The following is a 10,600-nucleotide window of genomic DNA, read 5'->3' on the forward strand; positions in this document are numbered from 1 at the left end:
AAAGAACACTAAAAACAACTTGCAAAGACTTGAAGTTCCGTTAATACAGATTTGCTGTTATATTATTTGTAAGCATATTCACTAGATTTAAATGGTCAATTACCTATCTTTAGATATCTGCATGTGCATATCTGTAATTATTAATTCGGTGTTCCATTTTAGAATTATACATATAATTTTCCAGTTTCACACCTTGCCATTTGGAGATCATTTAAAATATTGTGAGTCTCCAGTAAGACCGCCCTTCTTGAAAAAACTATTTCAGGATATTGAAAACAAAAGTACAGTTGTTGATTAATTTAAAGGTAGGATTCTTATATCTCAATCTATGGAATGAAATGCTACAATCTGCATCCAGTTGCCATTTCAAACTATAAAATGTACAATTACATGGTAAACTAGCATTCTTTGACGTAGACCTGGCCCTAATAATTTGTATTGGTTTTCGCGAAACAGCAGATCTTTGGACAAAATGCAAGAGATTTGACAGCTCCTGCAAACCAAGATACATAATATGCCATTTTTTTCAAATAATTGGTTCAGTTCGATGACTTTATGTCCCCAGCAGTTTGTGAAATCAGCATGCTGACTTGTCGTTGCGCCACTCATCCGAGCATTTATAGACCTCCGTGAACCTTTTTCCCTTTTTCTGTCCCCCATTTGCTCCCCTGATTGTCTCTTATACTGTAAGCTTGGCTCTACAAGCTTCTGAACTGCAGGGTCTTGCCAGTGCTGCTCGTTTTTCTGCCAGTATTTTTCCATTCTCCTGTTCCAACCCAGGTCCACAGTAGTCCACATTCATCACTGTGAACTTTGTGTGTTCTTAGCCCCCTCTGCTGTTTTGATACTCTGCAAAAGTGCTCTTTGATCCTGTCTGATACCCTGGTTCTCTTCCAGGGGACCCTCATCAATAGTCCTAAGCACTGAATATTCCCGCCCATGTGCGGGGACCCCGGAAATAATATAAAAATGATATATGGAATTAATATATATACAGCTCTACATATATATGGCGTGTTTTGCCAATGACACGCAACGAGGGGACCCTTTCACAAAGAGGTCGTGACCACATTGGCAGAAGGTGTGTTGCCGAGTGATCGGATTGTTGCGACCTGCCATCTGGCCCCTGGAGAGCAGTGGAGACTGTCAGCATTGCTGAGCCATGACTGCATGGTTTGGCGCAGTCATTGTACCAGCGTCAGGAGTCCCCACCCTCTGGGAGGCTGATGTGCCGAAAGTTGGGGACTGGAGACCATTAATTCTAGGTTTGGCCAAGTCCTACCACTGAAGTCGCAGCAAAAACAACTTACCGACATTCAGGTCACCAGAGTGTTGCATTATGGGACCGGTAATTTCTGCAACCAAAACTATCGGGTCAGCTGTGAATCAGGTGAGCGCCTCATCACGGAGGTAGGACGCGCCTAATAAAAGACTCATGGTGTGGGACTGAAGTCTAAGATGATGGCATCTGAGGAAGGCTGTTGCCGAAACGCGTCATGCCCTATTCTTTGCATTAAAGGTCTGTTTGAAGCTCCGCTGTGTCCCTCGATCTTGCTCTTAGTGGAGAAAGGTTTGGGTTGTGTGTGTGTGTGTATATATATATATAGATATATAGATATATATAGATATATATAGATATATTAGAAGAAAAGGGTTCGCCCCTAGGCAGACAAGCACTCGCTTGAAGGCATCCGCTCACCCACATGCAGATATCAGGACACAGCCCCCACTCCTCTCTGCCGCTCGACGCGTTTCGGGCCAACGCCCTTCCTCATGAGCAGCTTGTGTTTCAAAAATGGCCAGCGCAACATTACCAGTGCATTCCCTCTTTTATTTCATTTCCTTCTGACAGCAATACATGGCAAGAGCTGGCAAAGCATTATGGGACTGGTAGTGTAATTTAACAACCCACGTGGGCCGCTGCCGTTAGTGAAACATTCAAAGTTCTAAAAGGGAAACAAAGTGTCCTGAATCACTGCCTGTGTCGTAATCAAAGCACCTCCAGCGCCGTTCGCACTGTAGAAAGACAGTTCCGGCTCCGCTGTGGTTCCGCGGTGGTGCTCGTCCATGACCGGGCAGGCCACAAATATTAGAAGAAAAGGGTTCGCCCCTAGGCAGACAAGCACTCGCTTGAAGGCATCCGCTCACCCACATGCAGATATCAGGACACAGCCCCCACTCCTCTCTGCCGCTCGACGCGTTTCGGGCCAACGCCCTTCCTCATGAGCAGCTTGTGTTTCAAAAATGGCCAGCGCAACATTACCAGTGCATTCCCTCTTTTATTTCATTTCCTTCTGACAGCAATACATGGCATTGTCTGCCTAGGGGCGAACCCTTTTCTTCTAATATTTGTGGCCTGCCCGGTCATGGACGAGCACCACCGCGGAACCACAGCGGAGCCGGAACTGTCTTTCTACAGTGCGAACGGCGCTGGAGGTGCTTTGATTACGACACAGGCAGTGATTCAGGACACTTTGTTTCCCTTTTAGAACTTTGAATGTTTCACTAACGGCAGCGGCCCACGTGGGTTGTTAAATTACACTACCAGTCCCATAATGCTTTGCCAGCTCTTGCCATGTATTGCTGTCAGAAGGAAATGAAATAAAAGAGGGAATGTACTGGTAATGTTGCGCTGGCCATTTTTGAAACACAAGCTGCTCATGAGGAAGGGCGTTGGCCCGAAACGCGTCGAGCGGCAGAGAGGAGTGGGGGCTGTGTCCTGATATCTGCATGTGGGTGAGCGGATGCCTTCAAGCGAGTGCTTGTCTGCCTAGGGGCGAACCCTTTTCTTCTAATATTTGTGGCCTGCCCGGTCATGGACGAGCACCACCGCGGAACCACAGCGGAGCCGGAACTGTCTTTCTACAGTGCGAACGGCGCTGGAGGTGCTTTGATTACGACACAGGCAGTGATTCAGGACACTTTGTTTCCCTTTTAGAACTTTGAATGTTTCACTAACGGCAGCGGCCCACGTGGGTTGTTAAATTACACTACCAGTCCCATAATGCTTTGCCAGCTCTTGCCATGTATTGCTGTCAGAAGGAAATGAAATAAAAGAGGGAATGTACTGGTAATGTTGCGCTGGCCATTTTTGAAACACAAGCTGCTCATGAGGAAGGGCGTTGGCCCGAAACGCGTCGAGCGGCAGAGAGGAGTGGGGGCTGTGTCCTGATATCTGCATGTGGGTGAGCGGATGCCTTCAAGCGAGTGCTTGTCTGCCTAGGGGCGAACCCTTTTCTTCTAATCTATAGATATATATAGATATATATAGATGTATATAGATATATATAGATATATATAGATATATATAGATATATATATATATATAGATATATCTCATTTTTTCTCATACCAATGCAGCTCCCAATTGGAGGCTAAACAATGTAATTACACACACAAAGACTGTATTTGCCAATATATATCTATATATAAAAACACAAGAGGACAAGTAGCACGTGAACTCTGTTTTTTAATGAGCAAAGTACTCGTAAATAGTAAACTGCAAATAAAGTAGACGTTGTTAACCTACAGGCTGCATTGTAAACCAATAGCATAGAAAATGAAAGCATTTTCAACAAAAACTGGCGCCGTGCCTTTAAGGCAGCCATGACCCCTAGCTTCCCATCATGCCTCAGGGGTGACAGTTAGGTCAGTTGTTCTTTCCGGCTCCTTCAGTCAGGACCCTGGATTTTCAGCTCTTCCTTTTTTTGACTTTCTGTCAAATATCTTGTAGAAATCTAGTTTTTCTGCTTTCACTCGACGTCTTTTGGTCTTAGAGTGCCAGTAACACTTTTTTTGTGTTCCAGAAAAGGTTTATTTTCTTTAAAAATGCCTTCTTTATTCGATCCTTGCCCTTCCTGTGGCAATAAGGCCAGAACAGATACACACCCTGTGTGTTTTCTCTGCCTCCCTGAGTCTCACTCTTCTAACAACTGCACTCATTGTAAGAAGTTGTCAAGAAGGACAATCAAGGACAGGGAGAGAATTCGACTTTATGTCCTCTCTGAAAGATGTAGGTCTCCTGTGAGGCAGCAGAAGAAGAGAACTCAGTCGATGTTGAGAGGAATAGTCCCGACCTGTTCTACGTCTGCATCGGGATTGACGTCGAAGCTGCCGACGACTAAGAAATCAGCGTCTAGGACTTTGGTGATGCCGGCGCATCATCAATCGACAACTAAACCGTCGGTGAAGGTAACCGGTCCTCCGGTGACGTCAACCAGGCGACGCTCAACGTTGAGAGACAAGTCTCCGCCGGCACCGGCTGGGCGCTCGACGTCGAGGCACATCACTCCGTCGACGATCGACGTCGAGGCACATCACTCCGTCGCCTCATCATCGGCGAGCGACATCGAGGCACATCACTCCGTCGTCGCCTCATCATCGGCGAGGCACAGGTCAAAGATCGTTGGACTGATCTTGACGGATCAAGATCAGTCCAACGATCTTTGACGTCGAGACACAGGACATCTCCTTCTGCGTCGAAGCAAAAGTCTCCGAGGTCAGGACAAAGCTCTTCGACGATCCGTCATACTCCGTCATCGACGTCGAAACAGAAAACGCCGCCGAGATCGGTACAAGGATCTTCGGTGTTGAGACAGAGGTCTCCATCACCGGCCGCCCAACACCGGTCGACGTCGAGGCAGCAGTCTTGTGACAGGGGGCAGAGAACATCAAAACATGACAATACACCCACGTCGGGGAGACGTTCGGCGTCGAGAGGACGTTTTGCTGCAAGATCAAGTCCACCTTCTAAGAGAAGAAAGTCAGCGTCGACAGTCGGCGCACAGATGCTCCAGATCAACGTCAAGGCGCCCTTTCAGAGTCGCCTCAACTCCAGTGAGCCTATCCTAGTCACCTTCAGGCTGCCACAGATCTCACCAAGGGTCAATGTCAAGATCCCCGGAGGTGGTGATCTCGACGTCCAGCAGGCCAGTGTCAGGGGGACACCAAAATTCCCCAAACAGGCCTGCACATGGAGCGGTGAACTCACCCCCCCCCGTGTCGGCCCCCCCCTCCTGCACAGTCCCCTGAGGGGAGAGAGAGGCACAGATCGCCTTCAATCCATTTGACACCACGATTGTACAGGCCTTTGCATCACTGGCCCACTGACAAGGTCATGGCGAGCAGCGTCACTCGAGCCCTCGGCACAGATCTCCGTTGGCACGTCTAATACAAGCAGTGGATAAAGAACGATCTTCAAGAGCCAGAGCTCGCAGCCATACCCCTGTGCACTCGCACAGAAGGAGGTCTAGATCAAGAAGCAGGAGGAGAGCGCACAGATCCCCGACTCCGTCCTCTTCTTCCACTCGTACGTCCCACAGAGACTACTCACCTACTTTGACTAACAGTCCGCCGTCAAGGGTCTCTCCGGTTGACGACGTCTTCACTTTTCAGGACATTCTTGGCAGAGGGGCGGTAAAGCTGGGCATCCCTATGCCAACTCGTCAAAGCAAGTCCTCTGTGATTTTTGAGACTACAATAAAGGGCAGCATCTAAGCCTCTGATTCCCTTGGTACTAGGCCTCATAGAGCCAGTGATGGACATCTTTCTCACACCAGCGAGTGTTAAGACCGCTCCAGCGAGAATCTTAAAGTTCCATTCACCAGAGGATGACCTGCTCTTCCTTAGAGCTGATCCTCCCCGGATTCAGTCATAATTGCTGCGGCAAAGAAGACCCATGCAGTCACATCCTCCTCTACTGTTCCACCAGCTAAGGAGAGTAAAACGCAAGATTCCTGGGGAAGGAAGGTTTGTGGCACTTCGGCCTCCATGTTGAAGGTCTCCAATGCATCGGCGCTCCTGGGCCGCTACGACAGATCTCGGTGGGACAAACTACAGAGATTCACTGAAATGTTGCCACAGGAAAATCGCAAAGATTTTGAGGAAATCCTAACAGAGGGCAGCCTGGTGTCTAACCAGGTCATCAGTGCTGCGGCGGATGGAGCTACCCTTTCGGCTCATGCTTATGGGGTATGCACAATAAAAACGTCTTGGCTCCGACTTACAGCGCTCAAGCCAGAAGCGCAGTCATGCATCCACAATCTTCCTTTCTTCGGTTCCTCTCTGTTCGGGACTCACACGGATGAAGAGATGGCCTGGATAAAAACAGAACTGGACACGCTGAAGGCAGTGGGCCTTGAAAAGAAGAAGGAATTCCGCAAGACATTCCGACCTTACAATCTGCGATCCTCCCAACAGAGGTTTCAAACCCCTCATTGGCAGAAAAATCAGGATCAGCAAGGCCAGCAAAGATTGTAGTATCGGAGCATACGTTCCTCCAGAGGAGGAGGAAATCAGCATCAAGGAAGCAACTCCGCCAAGACGCAGACAAAGCAATGAGTACTCACTTCCCCCGTCACCGTTCACCACTCCAGTGGGGGGAAGTATCGCAAATCATCTCGAAGAGTGGAGAGATATCACAAATGACCAGTGGGTGTTAGCTACGCTGCAGAATGGGTACTCGCTACGTTTTCGACACCGTCCCCCCCCTCAATCCCGCCAGTTCCACCATCGTGTCACCAGTTAAAGCTCTTGCAGAGAGAAGTTGCCACCCTTCTCAGAAAGTCAGCCATCGAGAGGGTGCTAGTATCTCAACGAGGGAAAGGTGTTTACTCAAGATACTTCTTGGTAAAGGAAAAGGGCCAAAAGGCAGAATACAGACCCATTCTGGACTTGCGGACACTCAACCAATCAATCAAAAAGGAGAAGTTTTGCATGTTGGCTCTCCATCAAATATATCCACATCTCAGGCAGGGGGATTGGATGTGTTCGCTGGATCTGCAAGATGCATACTTTCACGTCCCGATTAATCAACATCACAGACAATACCTATGATTCCCGGTGGGATCCTCTCATTACCAGTTCAAAGCTCTGCCCTTTGGGTTGAAGTCAGCCCCCAGAGTGTTCACGAAGTGTATGGCGGTAGTGGCAGCCGCACTGCGTCGCAGGGGCATCTTCGTTTACCCGTACTTCGACTGGCTGTTGAAAGGCCGTTTTCCAGACAGCGTGAGGAGTCATTTCTTGAACTGTCTCGAGCTTTGTCACCGACTGGGCCTGCATGTGAATGTAGTCAAGTCAATTTCACAGCCAACGCATAAAATACATTTCTTAGGAGCTCTGCTAGACTCCGAGGTAGGAAAAGTGTTTTCTTCGGAGGAGAGACATTGTTCCCTCATACAGAAATGCAAGCTGGTTCTGCACAACAGAAAACTGCCTGTACGTCGGATTGCCTCCCTGCTAGGGTCGATGGCATCCTGCATCTCCCTGGTTCCCAATGCCAGACTACGAATGCGTCCTCTTCAACAGGATCTGGAGAACAAGTGGGACCAACAGACAGCTCGCTGGGACGAAAAGATAAGTCTATCGAACGCGGCACGAGCGTCCATACCTTGGTGGATGAGAAAAGGAAATATGCAAGTCGGAATTCCTTTTCGTCAGTTTCCGCCTGCTCAGACGCTGATGACGGATGGCTCATTGCATGGTTGGGGGGCCCACATGGGTCCTCTCCAGACTCAAGGACTATGGTCTCCAAAAGAGTGATCCTACCACATCACATGCTAGAGCTGAGAGCAGTTCACCTAGCCCTCAAAGCTTTCCTTCCCTCGATTTAGGCAAGCTCAGTATTAGTACAGACGGACAATACAACCGCAATGTACTACCTGAACAAACAGGGGGGAACTCGCTCACGCACACTTTCACTGGAGGCTCAAACACTCTGGCATTGGCTCTTGGTGCGGAATCTGTCAGTCACAGCAGTCCACCTGCCGGGAGAAAAGAATGTGAGAGCGGATGCTCTCAGCCGTCACTTCGAAGACAGATAAGACTGGGTTCTCAACGACGAGGTCGTCGAAGATATCTTCCAATCATGGGGTCATCCCACCATTGACCTCTTTGCGGACGACGAAAATATGAAATGCCGAGACTTCGCCTCAAGGTTCTACCGACCAGGATCGAAAGGGAATGCCCCTTTGATAGACTGGTCAGGGGCATTTGTGTACACCTTTCCACCTCTTCCGCTAATCCCGAAGGTGGTGACCAAGCTGTCTCATTCGTGCACGAGGATGATACGGATTGCCCCGGACTGGCCGAGACAATGGTGGTACCCGGACCTTCTGCACATATCAGAATGCCCTCACAGGAAGCTGCCGTGCAGCACTAAGGAGACGAAATTGACACTTAGCTGTGGCTGCAGAGCGCTCTGCCGAATTGCACAAGTGCGGTGTTTCATACCTATTATTGCTGAGAATTTTGTGAGACCAACCTAGTACCGGGGTAATTTTAAAGTTGTTTAAAGCTGTTGTTGTATTGTGTTTTTATTGTGCCTGCCCTCTTACTTGCACCATAAAAAAATACTTAGCACATCGCTATTGGCGATATTTCACTACTCTAGGGCCATCCTCCGGGCGCCATTTTTGTCAGCGCTCTAGTGGCCAAACTTCCATTTAATGAGGGGAACGCAAGCACGCAGTGCACGCGCGCAGCGGGCGCCAGAGGCGTGGCAGAGGTAAGCCCGTCTGCGCCGGTCAGCACTCCGGCCGCGCTCCGCGCCCCTTAATGCTGCCCTAAATTGCTCAGGCAGGCTTTATTACTCCAGAGACTCATTATTAAAACTGGGTAATAGGTGGCAGGGGGAACATCGGCAGGCTTTGACATGCGGTTTGATCAACAGTAGGTCTCTGATCAAGCACTACCAAGAGGTCAGTAACTTGCTGGAAGATCTGGACCTCGATTTACTGTTCATGACAGAAACCTGGGTAAACCCAGACTCCTCAGTGGAGCTAGGACTTGCATGCCCTGTCGGCTACAAGATCCTTCAGAAACCACGCCTGACGGGGAGAGGAGGTGGGGTAGGGTTAATCTTTAAGGAGAACTGGGACTGTGCTGCTTTACCGATTAGGATATCTTCTGGGTCACCTCTTGACCCCCTTCCTCATAAGATCTGGAAGGAATTTGGCCCCGACTTATTCCCGGATCTGTGGCAAATTTGCTGTCAATCCTTAAATGAAGGAGTTGTACCAAGTTGTTGGAAGCAGGCGATAGTCACCCCCCTACAGAAAAAACCTTCCTAAGATCCATCGCTGCCAGCTAACTTCCGTCCCATATCCCTTCTACCATTTCCAGTTAAAATCTTGGAAAAAATGGTCAGCAAGTCCTTGTCCAATTTCCTGGAAGAAAATCGGCTCTTGGATAGGGACCAGTTTGGTTTTCGGCCAGGGCATGGGACGGAAACCGCGTTGACAACCGTTTTGGACAAACTTCGTCTGCGAGCCAACAGTGGCAGCTCCTCAGTGCTGGTGCTGTTGGGCATGTCGGCTGCTTTCGACACTGTTAGTCACACGGTCTTGCTGGCAAGATTGGAAGGTTTGGGGGTCACGGGCCGTGCCTTGGAATGGTTACAGTCTTACTTGACTGACCGTCAACAGGCAGTGACCCTGACGCCATTTGTCTCCCCTTGGTCCTCGGTACGCAATGGAGTGCCTCAGGGCTCAGCAATCAGCCCGATCCTCTTTAATGTCTATTTAGGGCCCCTGATCCCCTTAATAAAATCTCATGGTATTGAAGTGGTTAACTACGCGGACGACATTCAGCTGATGTTTTCCACGGATGGAGAGCACAGCACGCAGTCTCTCTGAGTTCCTTTCAGGCATGTATGAGGAAGGTTTCTGACTGGCTGAAGGCCAATTCTTTGCAGCTGAATGCTGGGAAAACGGAACTATTGCACTGCTGCGCAGCTAAAATGTCTAAACATCTTTTTGGCGAGTTCCGGCTTACGCCGGAGGACGCCCCTATAGCTGCAGCTAGAACAGTTCGTAACCTGGTGGTTATGATGGACGAAGATCTTCAGCTGCAATCTCAGGCTAACAAAACAATCGGTACTTGTATCGCCCTGATGAGAGCTCTTCGCCAAATTCTCCCACTACTCCCTAATGAGGCCAGGTCACTGGTGGTCCAGAGTGTGATCCTGAGCAGACTGGACTACTGTAATTCCCTATACTTGGGTGCTCCCCAATATATTATACAGGGATTACAGAGAATACAGTCCATGGCAGCCAAACTGGCCCTCAGGAGACAGCGCGATTCATCTGTAACATTGGCACTGAGGGACCTCCACTGGTTGTCTGTCAGAGATAGAATCAGTTTTAAGTCGCTGGTCATGGTCTACAAAGCTCTACACTATATAGGCCCGTTACCATTACCCGAACGATTTTCCTGGTATGAACCAAAAAGACTTCTCCGGTCCACTAGCCAAAGCCTGGCATCTGTTGCCAGAGTAAAACTTGCTAGGACGGGAGGCAGGGCTTTTAGTATGGCAGCAGCCCGCCTCTGGAACAAGATTCCTCAAGATCTGCGCCAGGCCAAAACACTTCTGGGCTTCAGGAAAGATCTTAAGACCTGGCTTTTTTCGCCAGGAATAGGTAGCATCGACCCTGTCTACTGGCTGTTCCGCTCTGCTTGCTTTATGCTATTACGGTCTCTCAGCGCCAGGATACCCGTAGGGTGGCATTCGCGCTATACAAGAATTTATACAATACAATACAATACCAGACCTGCTGTCCAAGATGAACGGGAGGATTCATCACCCCAACCTTCCCTCACTGAA

At 49.1% G+C, this 10,600-nt stretch overlaps 1 protein-coding gene across 1 annotated transcript in view; it reads left to right on the forward strand.

Moving 5' to 3' along the window:
• TDRD7 (tudor domain containing 7) overlaps positions 1-10,600 on the forward strand; it is a 991,711-nt gene that overhangs the window by 413,819 nt on the left and 567,292 nt on the right. The gene's annotated exons all lie outside the window — the stretch shown is intronic.

The sequence above is a fragment of the Triturus cristatus genome, chromosome 2_1 (assembly GCF_964204655.1).
Source record: "Triturus cristatus chromosome 2_1, aTriCri1.1, whole genome shotgun sequence".
Lineage (NCBI taxonomy): Eukaryota > Metazoa > Chordata > Amphibia > Caudata > Salamandridae > Triturus > Triturus cristatus.